This window comes from Scyliorhinus canicula, chromosome 5 (genome assembly GCF_902713615.1).
Source record: "Scyliorhinus canicula chromosome 5, sScyCan1.1, whole genome shotgun sequence".
NCBI classification, from domain to species: Eukaryota; Metazoa; Chordata; class Chondrichthyes; order Carcharhiniformes; family Scyliorhinidae; genus Scyliorhinus; species Scyliorhinus canicula.
The window spans coordinates 41,930,145-41,951,742 of record NC_052150.1 but is presented as its reverse complement, the minus strand read 5'-3'; the positions used below and the strand labels follow the sequence as shown (position 1 = coordinate 41,951,742).

At 43.4% G+C, this 21,598-nt stretch overlaps 1 long non-coding RNA gene across 1 annotated transcript in view; it reads left to right on the top strand.

The window, feature by feature from the left end:
• Nucleotides 1-15,261: 15,261 nt before the first annotated feature.
• Nucleotides 15,262-21,598, top strand: part of LOC119965934 — a 174,708-nt gene continuing 168,371 nt past the window's right edge. The window contains exons 1-3 of the long non-coding RNA XR_005460637.1: nucleotides 15,262-15,430; nucleotides 16,180-16,662; nucleotides 20,641-20,951. This is a non-coding gene — a long non-coding RNA (uncharacterized LOC119965934). The remainder of the gene's footprint in view (nucleotides 15,431-16,179; nucleotides 16,663-20,640; nucleotides 20,952-21,598) is intronic.

The following is a 21,598-nucleotide window of genomic DNA, read 5'->3' as shown; positions in this document are numbered from 1 at the left end:
CTGTTGAGAGCTGACTAGGTGTCCATAACACAATAACATATGGTCAGAGCAGGAGAGATTCCAGGTCAGCAATGTGAAAGAAATTGGAGCCTCTACCATTACACAACGCTGCTCTAGTCTACGGTGTGTATGTAAAAGTGCCACCATTGTTAGCCGCTTTAGCTCAGTTGGCTGGACAGCTAGTTTGTGATGCAGAGCAAAGTCAACAGTGTGAGTTCAACACCCATATCCTTCTTGTCAACCTTGCCTGAGGTGTGGTGATCCTCAGGTTAATTCACCACCAATTCAGCTCTTCCTGAAAAGGGAGGCCTATGGCCATCTGGGACTATGGCAACTTTATTTGGATGGCAAATCTGGATCAGATTGGTTCCAAGTGCATGGGGTTGAATCCCTATTCCAGCTGGGATAAATTTGGGACCTGCCTCCTTGGCCTACCTGTGGTGGAGATTGCAGTGCCTTGAGGCAGATTTTGCACAGAGAACTAAGAAGAAGATTTAGTTTAGAACAGTTCCTTAGGTGCAGCATGGTGGCACAGTGGATAGCACTGCTGCCTCACGGTGCCGAAGTCCCAGGTACGATCCCAGTTCTGGGTCACTGTCCGTGGGCACTTTGCACATTCCCCCCCGTGTCTGCGTGGGTTTCGCCCCCACAACCCAAAGATGTGCACAGTAGGTTGTTTGGCCACACTAAAACGGCCCTTAATTGGAAAAATGAATTGGGTACTATAAATTTATTTTAAAAAAGAACAGTTCCTTAAAAACGGAGTGGTGAATTCTGTGTTGTGCAATCGTTTAGGAATATAATTTAGGAATATCGTTTAGGAATATAATTGATCTTGCATTTAAAGTAGAGCTAAGTCCCCACATTGTCTCCTATCCCATCATCAAATACTGAGGTCAATCTCTTAAAAATCTAAATGGGCGATTTTTTTAAATGTAAAACTGGCCTATTCTCTTCTGGTGACGTGTTTGGTCACCTTCAGAGTCTTCCTGCTGCCTGCTCACTCCCAGCCATTAACAGGCGAGAGATGTAAAAGCCATTCATATATTTCAGATCCAAAACTTACTTTTCTTCTGAAGTTATTGGGAATTTTCGACCAAATTCCTTCAAAGAAAGCCTGCAGTACCAACTTGCCTTGAATGTAGCAGAAATATCACAGGCGCATATCATCAGACACAGTTTGGCGCTGAAAGAGATATCAGCACCGAGACCAAATTCTTGGTCAAAGAGGAAGTTTTTAATAAGTGATCTAAGAGGAGTAGAGAGAGACAGAGAGGCTGAGGGAGGGAATTCCGGACTGTAAGTTCCTTTGCAACTGATGACACTGCCACCAATCGTGGGGCAAAGCGAATTGGGGGATGGACAAGATGGCTAGCATGGGAGGGGCATAGAAATCTCAAAGGCTTCTAGACTGGAGGAGCTTACGGAAATAGTGAGGGGCAAGGCCATGGGGGGATTTATTAAGGACGTATTTTTTCCCAAATCAATGAGTTGCTGGACTGAGAGCCATTGAGAGTGGGCAAGCACGAGGAGGGCTACACTCAGCAGAGTATTGGGTGGTTTCCAAGTTTACAAAGAGTGAGGGGCCAACCAGGAGAGCATTGAGATGACCCAGCGTGAATGTAACAGGGGCACAGGCATGGATGGAGGTTTCCACAGAGGTTGGCTGAGGGGAGGGGGGGGGGGGCGGGGGGCAGAGCCACGTGATGCTAGGCGTGTGGAGGTGCCCTGTCTTGGGCCAAAGTATGCTGCCCTTGGCCTGTGAGCTCAGCCCTGAAGATGATGCTTTCAAACCCCAAGCACGACTCGATTACACCGTGACTCTTTATCCCCCCCTCCCCCTCCACCATATGGTTAAACCAAGGCCAGTGTCCCCTCTATTCAGATGGTAGTCAAGCATCAGAGGGCACTATTTTTAAAAGAGCAGGGGGGGTCTGATGGTGTCCTCCTCAACATTTATCCCCTAATCCACAGCTCTGAAAACAAGGTGCCAATGGTAATGGTATCATTGCTGGCAGCTGGATCCTGTCCTCCATAAACTGACTGCAGAGCGAGAGTCACTGCGAAGGGCGTTGGGCCATCCCGAGGAGGCGAAAGGCGCTACATCAATGTAAGTTTCCATTCCGTACCTCAATCCTGGATGGGAAAGAATGCGCTCCAACATCAACTTTCATTTACATAGCGCCTTGAATGTGAACTTCGCTGGAGTCGCCTATAGGCATTCCGATAGCTTGGTCAAAAGAGTGGGATTTGAGGAGTAACCATATCGGAGGTCTGAGGAATGGAGCCCCAGAATCCCGGGACTGCCGTCAGTGGCGGCGGGAAGAGAATTGGGAACCGCCCGAGAGAGAACAGACAAGAGCAGAGAAAGAGTTAACAAACTCCAGAATCATCACAACACGTGATAAACCTCCATTCACCTCTCGGATCGCCCCATTATTATATCTGAGTAATAAAAAAAGCCTTTTTCTTAAAAGGCTGGAGGTGCGTAAAGCTAAAGGCACAAGATCAGGCGGAGCCAATCTTACTTTGCATTAAAAAAACTAAAGGTAAACGGTCCAAACCCGGGGGTTGGTGGGAGTCACTGGGAGATAGCATCCATTATCCTCAGCAGTGAAGAATAATAAAGAAACAGCACCGCCCAAAAACAACGGCTGCAAGATAATCATTTGGAAACAATTAGAGGTTTGACATTGTGTTCCACTCATTAAAACAGCCGCAAGATTTGGCTCACCGAGCTGTGCCAATTGGCAGCCTCGTCCTGTAGTAGCTGCAGGAGAAGGGACAACAGTGCACTCCCCTGTCTGGAGCGGTCTGTCTCACACACCTAACCCCCTTTCACCAAATACATCCGCCCGCTTACACATCCCCCCACCACACACACACACACTCACACACTCCCCTCCCCACCGCATTGCTGCCACCAAAACTTTGACAATATTGCCCAAAGTATAAAAGAGCCGCACGCTTTGACCCCATATAGAATGGACGTGGACAGGATGCTCCCACTTGTAGGGACAACTAGAACCCGAGGGCACAGCCTCAGACTGAAGGATTGTCCCAATCCTTTAAAACTGAGATGAAGAGGATTTTCTTCAGCCAGAGGGTGGTGAATCTGTCCAACTCTTTGCCGCAGAAGGCTGTGGAGGCCAAATAACTGAATGTCTTTAAGACAGAGATAGATAGGTTCTTGATTAATACGGGGATCAGGGGTTATGGGGAGAAGGCAGGAGAATGGGGATGAGAAAATATCAGCCATGATTGAATGGTAGAGCACACTCGTGGGCCGAGTGGCCTAATTCTGCTCCTATGTCTTATGGTCTTATCGAACGATATCTAATGCTGAATGGTTGCAAGATTTTAGGGGACTGTGGAGAGGACAGGAGGGAGTGAGGACTGGAAGGAGTCATGGATAGGGTGAGGTGGATTAAAACGAGTGGGGTGAGGCCCCTGTCCAGCAGTAAGATTGTCAGGGCTGAATGGCCTATTTTGATGAGACATGTTGAACCCTTATCGGTAAACACAATTCAGTGCCTCCAATAGCAAAACAGTCCCAAAACATTGACTTAAGTATTGTTTCACTTTCAAATTAATATGTGCCATCCTAAATGCAAAATCTTCATGTGATGGTTATGAAGTGTCCATTGGGGTTGAGGCAGGCCAGGACACTCGCTGGGATCATGACTGATGCACTTCTCGTTAATCCCCCCACTCCCAATCGCTTTCCCACATTCCACGCCGAGTAAAACTCATTTGCGTCTTTTCCAGCCAACAGTTGAGATACTCCGGTTGTAACCGCGACACACGCGGTGCAGTGAATTGGCCGCTGTTTGAAGGCAGTCTTTCAGTCAAAGTTAACGTGCAGGAACGCAGGCAATCCGAGTGTCACTCTGTCAATTCAGATTTCAGCTGAACCTTTCACATGCCAAGCATGAAAACAACAAACTCCCATCCAGTGATTAGACAGTTTGAAAGTGCTAAGAACGAGACAGTGTGTGAAAGTGACACATCAAAACCAATGCGATTCATTCCGCAAGGTGAATAAGCGTTTGCATTCTTCTCCCTCCGCGTAGATTTAGCACCCAGTCAAACTGAAATTGTTACTTTTTCATGTTTGGCCGGGACCCTTGATCAGATCGCTAGATTGGTAACCGTTTCAGATAAGAGGCCACTGAGCGAAACCCCCGTCACCAAGTTATATACAGGAACTAAATGAAATAGATATGAACAAAGGGATTAGGAGCAGGAAAAGGCCATTCGGCCCCTCCCTGCTCCATCATTCAATAAGGTCATGACTGATCTGATTGTAACTTCAACCCCACATAACCTTTCACTCCTTTGTTTTTATTGAATTTAGAGTGATAAGCCTGAACCGTGATTGAGAAGCTGAATATAAATCTCAACTTCTTACATGTGCCAACCATTAGTCTCCATTTCACCTCATGGTCCCCCCCCCCCCCCCCCCCCCGTGTTCATGACAGCTGCACCCAAACTTGAAGATCATTCGCCAGGACACTGTGTTTGCAACCCTGGAGAAAAGTCACAGAGACACAGAAATCTACTTCTTGTCATTTTCTTTACCAGTTATGAAATACTGAAAATGGGGAAAATAGTTGTCTGGCCGAAAGTTAAGCATCATCCAGTTGGGTGATGAATCTTTTTGTTTTCTAATTGGTTTAGGCAGACAGTGCATTACAAGGGTGGATGTGTTGGGTGACAAATGGCTGGAGCCTGGGGACAAGTCATGTGATGAAACCTCCTGGAATACTTTTAAGCACAATTGGCAACCCTACCAGCTCACCCTCTGGCGCTGCCTTTGACAATCGTGTTGCATTCCAGGGGCATCAGGATCCAGTGATGCCACCCGAGAAAACAGTTTTCAATCCATGCCCAGGCCTGACTTTCCCCCCATTGAAAATTGAAAATCCAGCGGGTTTGTTTCAGGGTTAGAGTTAGGGGAAACAGCTGTTTTTCTTTTTTGCATTTCAGTTTATAGAAACAGCAGGTTTGTTTAGAGTGAACAGAAACAGCAGGTTTGCGTTACAGTTAGACCTAACAGAAGTATTGTTAATCTTTTCTTTTCCTGCTGAATAATTTGATAATCCAGATTTCAATGGTCAATAACAGATACATGACACATTATTTCCATCACATTAGATAATGGTTGATCTGGATCTCAAATCAACTTATTTGCCTTAGCTCCATATTACTTGATACCCACCCTGAACAAAAATTGATCAATTTACATCTTGGAAGCTCCAATTGTCTCAGCATTCACAGTATTTTGTGTAAAAATTTCACTTTCCTTTTTTTTAATAAGTCTTTTCTGATTTACCTTTTGAATAGGCTAGCTCTGAATTTATTTCTACTCATTCTTGATTTCCTCTACCAAAGGAAATAATTGACCTGTCGCTAACCTAATCCTGATGTTTCAAATACTCAATCAAATCACTACTTTTATACTCAAGGGATTTAAGCCATGCCTCCCGTTCTCATAACTTAACCCCTTAATTCCTGGTATCGTTCAGGTGAAAAATTCTTGTATCTAGATAGCACTGAAAATTCTGATTCATGCACCTACAATTTGCTCACCTATTTATTTTAATGCCTTGAGGTGGAAACCATCAGGTCTTGGCGCTTTCACTATCTTAAGTCACATTAATTTCTCCATTTCTTTTTTTTTAAGTTATATTAAGTTGAATAAGTTCCTCCCTTCTATTATTTTTAGGTTCTCCTGCACTGCAATTGTTTTACTCTCCCTCTGCTGTGAAAATTGATCCAAAGTGTTCAAAAAACAAGTCTGTCATTTCTTTATTGTCCATTATAGTCTCATCTCCATTTTTAATGGGCTCACATTTCCTTCAATGACTTTTTTAAACTTAATATATTTGTGAAGTATGTTATTTTTAGTATTCATATGTTTCATATGACCATTCTACACCTCTTATTACATTCTTTGCTGATTTTCTGATTTTTATAGTTCTCCCACTTAATTGCCTTTCTGCTTTGTCATGCCATTGTGCATTCATTTTATTTTAGCTTGAGACTGTCTCTTCTCTCATCTGTTGACAATGGGTTCTTAATTGCACAAGTGGATTTATAGCCATTTATAGACAAGTGATGACTTTGTCTCTCACCAAATGCTTATTTGCCAAATTAATTATTTCAATCCTTTACAGAAGTTGGACACCTAGAGCATTTGGTAGCACAAAGCACATTTGAAACAGAACCACATCACTAAAATAGCATGTGAAATCCAGCCCCACCACCCCCAACCCCTGAGAACATATCTCAGTATACATCCAAATGGTAAGTTCTCTCCCTAACAGGAAATCTTCTAAAATACTACATACCATCAGTATACATAAAATGTACTATGTCGAATAAATAGACCATAAACTGAGGCTGATATTTTTTAGTCAACAGATCAGTCTTATCATGGTTATAGTGTAATGCTTAGAATGTTGCTGTGTTTGATTATTTGGTAAGGATAACTTAATGTTTTCAATATTTCAACCACTTGTCTCCCAATGTATATTTATACAAAAGCAGCATCTAATGAAGGTGTAGAATTTTCTTTTGAAAACCTGACTGTGCTAGGGCCCAATTATTGATAAATGCAAAAAAAAAATTATCTTCTTCTTAGACTGCCACTCTGGTTCATTAGGTTCTGAGATGGCCGATAAGGCCAATGCACGCTCTACAGATTCTGCCACATGTGGGATAGGTAATGCTTGGACGATCAGGCCGATGAGTTGTTGAGAGTTTTGTGCGCTCTCTCTAATACCTTGGCTTCACCTCTGCTCGTTCCCGATGGAGACTTTTGATGTGTTCAGTGCCTTATTGAATGAACCGTCTCCCTTTTGGTTGTTCACCAGACAGGGACGTGCATGAGTTGATGGGGATGTTTAACCTTTTCTGGGATGCTTTAAGAACATTCCTAAAGGTGTTTTTGTTACCCTCTTGGGATCTCCTGCCACAACCCAGTTCTGAGTGGAGCACTTGCTCCTGGAGTCTGATATCAGGCAGACAAATGTCATGTCCTGCCCAGCGGAGTTAGTTTTGAGTGATTAGCATCTTGATGTTTGGCAGGGTGGCTTGAGAAAGGATGAGGCTGTCAGACCACTGTTATTGCCACTGGATTGGATGGTCTTGGGAAGGTATCGCTGGTGGTATTTCTCCAATACTTTGAGGTGCCTCTGCAGGTTGTTCAAGTCTTCAAAATCTGTAGCAGTATGGAACCACTGCTGCCGAGCAAACAATACTCTTAGTCTTGGAGTTGAAATTTGGGCCCTCAAGTACTCTTTTTTTTCACATTTGACACATTTAATCTTTTATGTCTGCCTTCATCATGAAGAGGTTCCCACGATAAGGAAAATGATCCAGTTTCCAGGATCTTTCCGTTGATCTGAATCAATGAGGGGAGGCATTGTGCTGCGGGAGTTGGTCAGAAGAGGGCTTTTTACATAGCAGGAAAAACCGGTTGACATAATAATATAAATCTTGGGTCAACATCCACCTTACGTCCCTCCAGCATCTACCATCATGCTGGTGAAGTTTAGCCAGCTGAAACCATGTGACTTATCTTTATTACTGTCACAAGTACTGTAGCACAGTGGTTAGCACTGTGGATTCACAACTCCAGGGTCCCAGGTTCGTTTCCCGGCTTGGGTCACTGTCTGTGCGGAGTCTGCATGTTCTCCCTGTGTCTGCGTGGGTTTCCTCCGGGTGCTCCGGTTTCCTCTCACCAGTCCCGAAAGTTGTACTGTTAGGTCATTTCGACATTCTGAATTCTCCCTCTGTGTACCCGAACAGGTGCCGGAATGTGACGACTAGTGGCTTTTCACAGTAAATTAATTGCAATGTAAGTCAACTTGTGACAGTAAAGATTATTATTAAGTAGACTTACATTAACACTGCAATGAAATTACTGTGAAAAGCCCCTAGTCACCACACTCCGCTGCCTGCTTGGGTACATTGAGGGAGAATCCAGAATGTCCAAATCACCTAACAGGACGTCTTTCAAGAATAATGGGAGGAAACCGGAGCACCCGAAAGAAACTCACACAGACATGGGGAGAGCATGCAGACTCTGCACAGACAGTGACCCAAACTGGTAATTGAATCTTCCTGCACAGCAAGATACTGCGACCGCTTCTACAATTTGCAGCACATCCTCGTACGACTAGTTAAATCAGCACAGATCAGAAACATAAGCAACAGTGCTAACCAATGTGCCCATAAAGCAATTCCCTTACAGGGAATCAAACCCAGGCCACTCTGTGACAGCGCTGAATCCTAACCACTAGACCACCAGGGAACAGTAAGGAGCATTAGTAGACTTCTTGCTGCTTGTTTAGTTTGGACTGGTCATACATAAAAGCACTATAAAAATCTCAAAGTTAATAATCCAGATTAGAACTGGCTATAAACCACTTTTGTAAACCACTTGTCTCTCAAGATGTATTGGCAGATCTGAAAATCACAACTTTAAAGGCACTTGGTCTTCAGGACTGTGTAATCACCACAGATTGGGAACATTATTTCCATGGTTCGCATGAGTGCCTATTGGATCTCTGCTAAAACCTTGTACCTGTATTCTCTCACTTTCGGCTGAGGTGTTACAAGGCCCTGACCAGGAAAGAACACTTGATTAGGAGTGACAAATTGAGGAGCAAAAGAATCAAGAATCTCCATTTTTTTTTTTAAATTTTAGATTACCCAATTATTTTTTCCAATTAAGGGGCAATTTAGCGTGGCAAATCCACCTACTCTGCACATTTTTGAGTTGTGGGGGCGAAACCCACGCAGACACGGGGAGAATGTGCAAACTCCACACAGACAGTGACCCAGAGTCGGGATCGAACCTGGGACCTCAGCACCGTGAGGCGGTTGTGCTAACCACTAGGCCACCGTGCTGCCCTTAGAATCTCCATTTTGAGTTCTGTACCAAGGACTCCTTCTGAGATTCTTAAAGTTATTTTCCCATTTCTCTATTATCAAGGACATTGCAAAGTAAATGGTGTGAATCGTCACATGATGTGAGCAGCCATGTACTGCATTTGCTGGAAGCGACTCTAATCTCACAAGCCTCACAGCAAGAAAGCATTGATGTATTGATCATGCTGGAGATATAATAGAAGGATGTTTCAATGCAGGGAAGCTCTGAAATGCCACATTGATCGTAGATGTAGAACATAGGTTTAGATAGGTAATCAGGAATTTTGCTTGGTTTCATTTACAAGTTTGGAACATAAATTAGCTTATGCTATTATGAAATGCATGTGATAATATCTGGAATATGAATGAAGCAGATTTACTAGGTGAGATGATTTGTTTCAAATATTCTTTACCTTCAATCCCTGGCCCCATGTTCTTCCATCCTATTTTGAAGGTGACAATTATGTTGGAGTACTGTTCTATTGGAGTCAGCAGCCCTTTGTTCTCATGTATGAGCACAGATGAGTATTGAAAAGCTGTTGGAGGGAAATCCAAACTGGTTTCACCTGCCACCCCTTTCCATATTTCCAGCAGGTCTCAAGTGGGAAACACTGCATGGCTTTTTCTCTTTCTGCTTGTGGGGATATTAAATCTGTTTGTGGTGTCTCAACTGCTGGTCATACTGAGATAACATGGAGTGGACTGGAAATGGAATTGGAGGCCTTTATGGTTGGTGGGACACAGTATTGTGTTTATGGTGTACTCACTACTATGCATTCAGAATACTTCTAATTCCTTATGGTTGGATAGAGAAACGCAGGCACACATCTTAAGCTAGGCTGCATCTTGATCATAGCACCCCTACAGTGCAGAACGAGGCCATTTTGCCCATCGAGTCTGCACTGACCCTCTGAAAGAGCACTCTACCTAGGTCCACTCCCCCGCCTTATCACCGTAACCCCACCTAACCTGCACATCTTTGGACTGTGGGAGCACCCGGAAGAAACCTGCTCAGACATGGGGAGAATGTGAAAACTCCACACAGACAGTCACCCAACACTGAAATTGAACCTGAGTCCCTGTCACTGATGGCTTGGCTCAGCTAGTCTTGCGTCCAAATCAGAAGGTTGCCGATTCAAGCCCCATCCAAAGCCTAGGCACACAACTTTGTGTTCTAGCATGGAGCTGGGGGAATGCTGCATTTCTGGAGTTTAGCCATTCAGATTAAATGATAAACTGAGATCCCGTCGCCCTATTCATTGGTGTGGAATTCAATTGGATGCTAACAATCCCATGATAAGGCTCTTTGTTCTAAAAGTAGCAGTGAGTTCTATTAGTGTCCTAACCTTTCCCAGCCAAACCACGAAACGCTCATTCACCTCATTGTTGCGTGTGGGGTATGCTTGTGTCCAAGATGTAGAATGTATCTTTCAGTGTACTTCAAAGTAATTCACCTTAACAAGAACAATTTGAGATATGCGATGTGATAAATACAAGCCTTTTTAAAATTACAGAACCATGAATAAATAATATAGAGATCAATAAACAATGGGTGAATGCAAAGTTATGTGATATTGTACTTCTTGATCACATTTAAGTTCTTGATTCAGCACAACATTCTCCCCTACGAATACAAACAGGAGAGTTAATTTTAGCACTGGGGCTGCGAGTGAAACTGGTGATGACGCTTTATATATATATATATATTTAATGATGAGGATCCCAATTCTTGGTAATTTAGAAATACCACAAAAGTTGACATATAATTATAGCATTTGCAGAGACGCAAAATATGTTTTTTTAAAAATCATATAACACAGTATCATTCTAATCCAATAGTAGTATTAAATAAAATGAAGCTTTGACAGAATTACAGATAGTCTGCAATAGCCCTGTGTACCCTATACTATAATAGGGGTTTCAAAGCATAAGCTTCAAAAGCAATGGGGTTAGTTCAGTTTATGAATCAATTCTTTCATGAAAGATTAATCCATTGAAGGTCTTCAACTCATTACATCTTCAATGGGATTTAGTGAAATGACTCAGAGCTATTCTACTTTTACAATCAAGTATAATTTTGACTGCAGCTTCAATAAGCAGCTGACATGTAAGAGATAGATGGAAAAAAAACTTTACCCATGCACGGTTAGCACGCGATCTCCTCCAATGACTTACAGGTGAACCCTGGTGCGGTGCTGTGTTGTATAGACAAGGAGGATTCCAGCTTATGTTTCTGATCTGTGCTGAATTAACTGGTCGTACGAGGATGTTCTGCACATTGTAGAATCGGTCGCAGTATCTTGCTGCGCAGGAAGATTTCTAGTGGCATTTGCTGGGCCAGAGTCAGTCCCCTGCTTGGAAGCAGGCACTTTGACAGGTTCGTTTGTAGCACTCCAATGACATTCAAATGTCGCCACTTGGTAAATGTACCAGACGGTTCGGGTACTCATGGAATCAAGTCCTAACATGAGTCACCTTCAGAAAATGGGTGTGGGGGTGTTGGTGGGGGGGGGGGGGGGGGGCGGAGGAGGGGGGGGGGGTGGAAGAATTCAAAGTCAGCAAAGGTAGGAATATATACTCGTGTTTGTCTCTGTAGGCGGGGTGGTGGGGGAGGGGGAGTGGGGTGGGTGGATAAAATCTTGGGGCACCTTATCTGCTATTCTGAATTCCCAATCGTTCATTATGGGACAAGGTAAGGGAAACATTTATATAGCATTTTATAGGTCTCAAAAGTACTTGGAATAGTTACAACAGATTATAGCGAAAAGCAGTTATTATTGTTAATCCAGACACGCATGGGCAGCCGTTTTCCTCTGGGGAGAAGGCAGGAGAATGGGGATGAGAAACATATCAGCCTTGCTTGAATGGCGGAGCTGTCTCGATGGGCCGAATGGCCTAATTCTGCTCCTATGGCGTTTGGTCCTTTACGAAACCATGATCCCACAAATACCAATGAAATGATCTATCCGTCATTCTGTTTTTCCATATCTGTTCAACACGAACAGTTTCAGCCCAACCAGCACGCTCCACTATTGCGTTAGCAAAGGCAGCACTTTGTCATTTTAATCCTAGTTCCTCTCCGTATTCCTTAATATACTTATTCCCCAAGTCAGTAAGTGAGGATTATTGACAGGAAAACTGGGGAAAGCCCTTCCTCCTTCCTCAAATAGACCTGAATGGATTTTCAATATCTATCAGAGCCACAAGGTCAAACAGACAGGGGGCAACTTTAATGTGGAGTCAAGTGATTTCCAACAAGGTGAGCAGCTAAGATGATGTGTTTCATTCATATCTCTTGAAATAAACACTTCCATTCTAGAGATGGTAATGCTCTTAGTTGTCAGAAAACCTATTTTACCCCAAGAGGTACTAATTTATTGAGGTAATTCATATGCTTTGGGTTCTGACCCAACATTATTTCAGGGGACATTTTTAAAACAAGTCTCCACCGATACAGGAACTACTTATAGAACAAATATTAATTTGGACATTAATGCATTGTTATACAGACATCTGGAAGTAATACTAATGCCAAATCCATGTTCATTTAATTGCTTACACTTATGTTTACCTGTCATGCGGTATTTGTCTCGAGGATATGGAGTTGGAAACTCCCTCAGGGTCAGATAGCATGTCATTATGGGTCATATAGGTACTTACACTCTTATTCATATATTTATGCTCATTTTATATGGTTAGTTACATTTGTTTTATTGCATTGTGTATATATGATCCCATTATTCTCCTTATTGTGACTATTGATGCTTGTGTCATATTGATTGTGTGGATTTGTATTTGCTGTTTACATCTCTGTGTGGAGAATTATTCAGTTCTCTGTTCACTTGATTTATACCTGTGTTTCTTTCATCATTCATGCTCATCTTTCAGGCTTGCGAGACATTGCCAATATCACTGGAGATTTATAGGGCTGTTTGCTCTGCAGTCATGGGTGCTTTGGAGATTGCTCATGGGGGTATTGCACTTACTGCAATGGGCGGTGACAGTGGGAATCTCACGGTCCATTACTTTGTACACGAAGCACATGTTGTTATTAGCGAAGTAGTAAAAAATAAATTAACTTTATCAATCACAGTTCATGGGTGACATCGGCAAGTTGGTGTAAATAACGGTTATTTGTGAACTCTGCTATCCCGACAACAGTTAATTTGAGGGGTAGTTGACCTTTGACAATTGTTACTTGAGTACAGTTCCAATCCATGGCTGAACTACAGGGGCATCTCCTGAGATCTGAATTTAGAAAATCAGTGCGCAACGTGAGCACAGTGGTTAGCACTGCTGCCTCACAACGAATTTGCACTTTCTCCTCTTGTCTGCGTGGGTTTACTTCCCCCAGTCCAAAAATGTGCGGGTTAGGTGGATTGGCCATGCTAAATTGTTCCTTAGTGTCCAAAGATGTGCGGGTTAGGTGGATTGGCCATGCTAAATTGCCCTTAGTATCCAAAGATGTGCGGGTTAGGTGGATTGGCCATGCTAAATTGCCCTTAGTATCCAAAGATGTGTGGGTTAGGTGGAGTTACTGGGATAGGGCGGGGAGTGGGCCCAGGTAGTGTGCTTTCAGGGGATTGGTGCAGACTCAATGGGTCGAATAGCCTCCTTCTGCACTGTAGGAATTCTATGGTTCTCTGAACTGATTGTGCCAGGTGAGTAATTGTAACATTATTGTCAATACCAAATAATTGATATCAGTCTTTTTGTTATCTGATTCAGTCATTATGAGTTCCTGAATTAATTTCTATTGCCTCCTTCACATGTTCGGAAAAATCCCTTCCCTCGTCGAAGAATCCCTGGCAACTCCCTGATGCTGATTCAGACCATTCACTATCTCGGCGTCCTATCTGACCCCGAGCTGAGTTTACTAATCTCATGTCTTCGCCAGCAACCAAGATTGTTTACTTTGACCCATGTAACATCACCCATACCCGCCTCAGAAGCATCGGCTCCCAAAACTTTCACCTATGCCCCAGTTAGCTCTGGGTTTACCTATTGCAGTGCACCCTGGCTGGCCACCCGCGCCCCCCACACATTTCCTGACCTAACTGGCACCAAGTCCCATTCCTTCATCACCCTGCTGCGGGTTAACCATTGGCTCCCCGTCCCACAACACCAGGATTTAAAAGTTCTTATTCTCTAATTCTGCCCTTAACACTCCATACCCAGCTCCATCTCAAATGGCGTTACATGACTCACTCTGCTGAAGCACCTTGGGACGTTTCAGGCGCTGTACCAATGCAGGTTGTTGTTAATGGCACCCCTGATCTGCTAACATCAAAGGTCGCCATCGCTGCTGCTGAACGATTCTTCCCTGCACCTAACTCTCCACCCCAGCACGCTGTGCACAATTCAGAATGGGAAAGGAGGAACAATTGTTGGCGCTTGCAGATCATCTCACTGTGATTGACCAGGAATATAACTCCCCATCCACTTGTCTCAATCCAGCCCAGAATGACATGTTTACAAAACCTTCAACATCCTTATCTCTTCTTCAATTCATTCCAAAAGAAAACTCCAGACAGAACTCAGTTAGCTAGATGCTGCCATAAATCTTGAGGAGAAACCAGAGGATTTCCAGTGTGCGTGGGGGGTGGGGGGGACCCATTCCTTCTGTGTAAAGGTGTTTGACACAGCTATCCAAACCTGCAGTTACTCGGAAGTATAGGCGGGGGTATGCTGGGTATGTGTCAATGGTCCAGGCTGGTTGTCTTTGACCAGACTACTGGAACCTGCATTGGGACTGAGTTCAGATGGTCAGTCCAGAGAGTGCACTGGCTGGCAGTCTCCCTCACTCGGCTGTTTACCGTCGTACGCAGTAAATCTTTGTGGTTTGTTATTACCCCCTCCGCCCACCCCACATCCACCCTCCAGCCCCACCCCCGGACCTCTGAAGATCCTCCGCGACCATCATGTCTCCCCACCCACCCCCAGGCTACAGATTCCTGACCTGAACTACATCCTTTCTTAAAAGAGAATGCCTCCCCTCCTTTCCTCCTTCTCCTGGGTGATCTCCCAGCTCCTGCATTTGTCATTCGGGCGGGGCGGGGTTCCCTACCCTCCTCACTCAGGACCAAGACAGACTGTTGCCAAGGCTTCCAAACTTTCTACTGCAGACAGATCCAAGATCCACTTAAAATTTGAAAAAAACAGCATTGCAAACCAAAATTCCAGGGAGATGTGACAGCTATGAGTTGTGTTAGGGTGTGTGTGTGGGGGGGGGGGGGGGGGAGGGCAATGCTACTTGCTCACTGATGGGGAGAAGTTGGGCTGCGAGCGCCTGTGTGAGGAAAGAGTGCGTGAGCGCGTCAGCACCAAAGTTAAATACAAAAGCCTTTTACGCAGGGGCGAGAGGAGTTTCCTTTGTTCTAGTCAGAGAGGCTGGAGATAGATCAGACAGAATGAACCCTCACACATGCACCAGCCTCGCTATTGTTGGAGGGTCGAGGCTGCAGGTGATGTCCATCCCCAAGCCACTGGGGTAAGTTTTTGCTTTTGTTAAGGAGAATTCCCCCCTTCCCCCGAAACCAAACCTCCCCACACACAGCCAACCACCACCTCACTCCCTCCTCATGTCTTGACAATGTTACGTGACGGGAGGGGAAAAAGAGGAAGATTTTAAAATTTTCGCTGGAGAGAGAGAAAGTTGATGGGATGGCCTCTTATTGTTGTACTGGAGGGGGGAGGAATGATCAATTTTAATGTTAAGCAGCCCCGTGATAAAGTTTCCATTTTCTTGCTGGGTCTTGCTGGCTGGGAATGCCACGACGTGTTGTTTCAAGATGCACACACACACACACAGCAGGCGAGCAACAGGTAGGAAGTGAGTGAGTGAGTGAGGTCTGCCATTGCACTCCCTGGCGCAGCGGCTGCTATTGAACTCGCAAGGCCCGGAGCAAAGCCTTTGTTCTCCCCGGGTCTGGGCTCACCAGCCCCGAAGCCAGCTCCTGAACCGGTGTGAGAGAGAGTGAGAGCTCAGCCCTCAGTAACTCCTCTGCTGCCTGCAACATGGGCTGGCATTGTGCTGCTGTGCCACTCGCATTTGCTGGGGAGTGGGGGGAGGTTTTTGGTTTGGGTGGGGTGGAGGGGGGGGGGGGGGGGGGGGTGGTCGTGTTATGAAACAAAAGACGAAATTGGCGGAAACATGTCGAGATTTGCACCGCTGATCCTCGGCTGGGCGATTCGATCAGGAGTTATTGGCAGTTTTATTTTTTGGGTTTTCTTTTTCAGATGGAAAATGTGGCCCAATTTGGAAGAGACGGGGAGGAGAGAGGAAACTGGACACATCAAATCGAACTTATTTCAACAAGTATTTGATCAGGGGGGACTCGCTGGATCTGTAACCCCACCACCCCCTGCCGTTCTAACAATAGTTTAGTTTTAAACTGCTGCCGTTTAGCGAGGAATCCGAATCAAAAATGACCAATTACCAGAGACCTCTCTCCCCTGGTGAGGACACCAGGATTTGCGCTGCTACTTTTGAGGATCATGTTTTGAAACTTTGGGGGGGCTGCAGAAGTTGCTCCGCGTTCCTCCCAGCAACAGTTAATGCGCCCGATTGGCAATAAAGACTCGTTCCTAAATGGAGCCCCTGCACTCCCCAACAAACATAAACATGGGGAAGGGAGAGAGGGGGGGTTCACAATGCTGAGTTCATATCTAGGATGAATAGAATTCGATACTATCCATATCGATGATGGAACTCGAATCGAGGTAAGGAAATCTTCAATGTAACTGTTCTCAGTGGGGGGGGGGGGGGGGGGGGGGTGTGCGGACATCTGTTTTGTCTGCCTCTGAGTCCAGCGTCGGATAGTCTAAGCGCAGGAATCATTCCCAAAAAATGCAAGTTCTTTGTTTAAGGTTGTAGGGGCGAACTGTCCGTTATTGAACTCCTACCACTGTCAGCCTTTGTCTGCTACTTGCTTCATCCTCTTTGTCCACCGTGTGTGGTTCCCTATTTTTTGGGGTGGGACAAAGGGCACTCTGAATAGTTTTACTCTTTGTCTGGGGGAAACATTTCGCTCTCCATATGGACCACAAACTCAAGTTCGAGACTTGTCCGAAGTCTGTGTGCCTGACGCAACACCTTAGAAAGAGAAGGTATGGCAACATGTTGGTTAGCAATCATCAATTAACAAAAAAAAAAGAATAGTTTGCGATGCTTGGCGTTGTCGTTGGACCAGCGGGATAGGAGGAATGACTGTTGCTTTTCTGATATTTTCGTTCAGAAATACTTAACCTTGCTGTTTACGATCAAAAACCCAGTTGTAATATGGATTTAAAAAAAATAGCCAAATGGTTAACCGTACAGTGTAGCATACGATGCTGGAGTTCAAACAATAGATTATGGGTCACTATGCTGACTCCGGTCAGATACATTGTATTATCCGACCAGAATTTCACAGCACTTTCACAACTAGGTCCAAATGAAGGTGAATTGGTATTGGGGTAAATCAGTTATCAGTAATTTTTCAGACTAAGATTAGGAGATCCTTTACTTTCATCGATTTTATAAACAGTGAATTCAGCCACTCCCTGTTCTTTGTTACTCCGGCACTCCTCGTGAAAGGGGGGAACCATTGTTTGATACTGCACTTCTCCACTTCGTTATTCGTAGATTTCATATTTTTTTGTAGATTGTCTATTCAATCATTTGTTTTTTTAAAAGAAACGATTTCTATTTGTTTCCTGCAAAGTTCTGTAACACCCTCCCTCCCAGAATTAATTTGTAAAAAGATATAAAATAAAACTTATCCCGCTGCATAAGTTTAACAAAACAAATCCTTACCTATATGTCGAATGTACTCAATATTTGAATAAACGCGGAATACACCCTGCATTATTAACTAAAGGCAGGTATGACTAAGACATTTAATTGTGGGGTATATTTAAACCATTCCAAAAAAGAACGAGACAGATTTCACAGATAGCCCTGCTCATGGCTCCCTTCAAACAAATGCCATGGATTTTCTTTAGTGTCTGTGTTACAGTCAAAGATTGGTCACGTTTTTAGTGTTTTTTTTCCTACAGCGCTTTTCCGCCGATCCGTTTTTGTTTTAAATCGTGTGACGTTTCAGTATTCCGCACAAAGAAACGGGTTAGAATGAAACACAATCCAGACCTGGTCCCTTCAACCCAATGGAAATCGATAAAATCGTGACCCCAAAAGCACCTGCTGAATGGCAGTAAACTGATTGTAAAAGTTGTGAGGCAGAGCGAGTTGAAATCCCGTTCCTTTGTTTCAACTGCCTTACTGTCGCTAGGGTAAAAATTCAATGTATCTTGCTGTAATAAGATCGAAACAGAGGTCACATAAACGTGGGAAACATGCTTTAGTTCCTCCAATTTTAACTTTCGACCCTCCCCCGCCCCAACTTTCTTTTCTTTTTCTTCTCTGTTCTATTTTCTCTTCCCCCAGCCCTTTCTTTCTTATCCCATGTTGCTTCAACCATAATTCATCGTAATGCTGCTACTCTACTGTTGGGCTCTTTTGTTGACTCTAATAGAGTCACTTGGTGCATTGTTGAGATTTGGAGAGGGCGAGAGATATAAAAGGAATGAATGCCTTGGAGGAATAAGGAATCCACCAGGTATGACATGTAAATTCTCAGATATTAGAAACAAAGGACTTATTAATTATTTCTTGGGACACCACTGGGGGAATCCTTGCAAGCATTGTATGGTGCAGTTGGACTTTTAAGACAAAGGATTTAATGCTAACTTAAGAAAAATAATAGGACTACTTAAATAAAGACACTCTTAAAAAGTTTCAAGTCGCAGTATTGACAGAACTATTCACTGAGAGACCCCATTTCAGTGACCAAGTAAAACCTATTTCTCAAATCTAAAGTTCATCTATTGGAGGAATTCTTCAAGAAGGTTATTGGAAACGATTGCTTAGCCTTGATTAACATTTCTCAAATGTTAGCGCCAGGATGAACTGTAATTGGACAACAGTCACGATTTGCCCTCCCATCTGATTCCTATCAATATCAAATCATCCTGCGAATGCCATGTGAGGAGTTGTAAGAATTGCTTCCTCGAATTTGCCACTACAGGTTTAGATGTAACAAGGTTTAGTTGTGAATGTAGTGAGGATGTGCCTTGCCAATACTGCAGGAGTTCCATCAGTAGTGCTTTCAGATTATGTAGAATTAATCACGCAGGTTTTCTGTTTAAATTAAAGGATAAAATAAATTTATTGATCCTATTTCCTGAAATAAAAAAAAGAGGTAAATTGTAACCCTTATTCAAACATCACGCACATCCCTTGAGCCCCACACACACTGGTGTGAATGTTAGAATACAAGGGTAGATATGAAGATTTTTTTACAGTTCCAGAAGAAAATAAACAATCAAAGGAATATAAGAATCAAAGGAATATGTCCTTTGGCTGGTCTTGATGTGGTGGTTCTATGTTCTGACTGTTTCACTCAGTTGTTTCCCTGGGTGTAGCTATACAGAGTGGATATCCACATTTTATCCCCAAAATCTTGATTTGCATTAGGTTTTCTCTTCCTGGGATGGTTACTTTGCAATATCCGTGCACAATACTTCCAAAGAAAGAGAGCGAGAGATGGCTCTTTGTAGCCTTTCATTATTTTTCTGAGCTCTGCTCGCTGGCTTGGCGTTCTTAAAAAGCTTTGCTGACCTGATGTATATAGTGAACGATAACCAATATATATAGTTTCTGTGTATGCTCACATTCACCTTTGCTTTGCATAAAAAGAAAAACCCTAATAAAAACATTTTTAAAAAGCCTTGCAGACTGTATCTTTTAGAGGAATTTGATTACTTTGTCTGTGTCCATATGTATTATTTTTGATGCCTTCTCTCCAGAAGCATTTGATAAGTTTTAAGGTAGTGTGAAAGACAACAGGAGATGGGGTCTTTCACACTCCTCACGGCAGGGTTAAGTGTCTGTTCCTTTGCACCCCACATGGGTGGAATGCAAGTTGTGCATATGGCTGGCTAGCAGTGCCACATTTGTTTAATACAAGTATAGTTTATTAAAATCCAACCCAAAAAAAAATTGTCAGCGAGATCTTTCGGCTGATCACGCAGGCTGGATCTTCTGGCCCTGCTGACCGTCCACCCCTGTCACGGGTTCCCCGGCGGTGTGGGGTGGATTCAATGGGAACTGCCATATGCTGGTCAGGGGTGGGCCACCTGCCGCCACCAAGAAACCCACTGTAGGAAGGCCAGAGAACCTTGAACTGTAGCTTTCTCTTTAAAATAAACATCCTTGTAACAATCCTGTAACAGCATTCTTCTGACCCATCCTAATTCATCCACCAAGAGGATATATCTTTAGCTCTCTGTTCACAGTATCTAACTGTTTTGTATCTGCTTCCAGAACGTAAGTTAAATTTTCATAACTAAGCTTAAGTAATAAGCTTTGAAGTAGAGCTTTGTCTTCACAACTTTCTGTAAATTGAACTACAGAGCACCCAACTGCTTTCTAAAGTCCATTCGAGATTTCACTTCCATGTTTTGGCTGTATATTGGTTGCCCACTCGACAATTTGATGCTAGTTCAACAGAAGGTTAGCTGTAGATGATTTTACAGGGCAAATTCATTTTTTATTTCATTGAGGATGTTTGCCTTTATGTGAAATAAAAACTAAATTAGTCAAAATGTTGTGGAAAGGATATAACTGTTAACCCGCTGACAAATTGTTTCTTCTGCTAGGGAAGTACTCACCGGAGCGTTTCTGGATGAAAAACCAATCTGGATCTTTACAACTTCGATGAGCCTAATGATAGTGGATTTATAGGCTTATGTGCAATTGTAGACCTGCAAACCGATGGAGGAATGCACTCAACATGTTTTGAAGGGTTCATCGTTTTATTCTTGGCTGAATCATGAGAGGGCACTTGCAGGATATAATCGAACTTGATTTCTCTGGCAATTATTTTTACAAATTGGACCTGGGAATTATTTGTTATGAAGATGGTGGTGTTTGGATAATTTAACTTAGCGGGATTCTTGATGAATTTCAGGTATGTCACGTTTTTGCTTTGCATGTCTGTACACTGACGTCATCTAAAACAATCTATTTTCCTTTTTTCCCCAATATCCAATATGAAGATTTTCACTGTATGGTGGTGAGTTGTGGTGAGATGGAGAATTTGTCCAAATTTGGTTGGAGAATGAGACCACACAGATAGAAAATAATGTATTGTCTTTCCTTCAGGAATTTTTGTTCATGCTCTTCTTCCATTACATCTAAATGGATTTGATTGTGCACTGACTGTTATGTATGTCTGTAGTTCATTGATAATGGCTATGATACCTGTTCTTTACGTGAAACACTGGCCAGATTTAGATGAAAAGTAACTTGATATTGACATATCGGTCCAATGAAGGTGGGGGTAGGGGTAGTGGTAGGGGTTGGGGATGGATGAGGGACAGGAAATTAAAGTGAATTGAAATATTTTGGGTCAATTGCACTGGCTGACTATACATACAGATAATGCATAGATCATTAAAAACATGAGAGAAACCATTAGTTATCAGCGTTCAATACAGTGAAACACAGGACCATCCTTGCTGTATGCAATACTAATGACATTCCTATTAGTTTTTTTGATACAGTAAGAGGGTGGGCAAAATTTAATGCTCTCCCACCCTGGTTAGTTTGGTGACA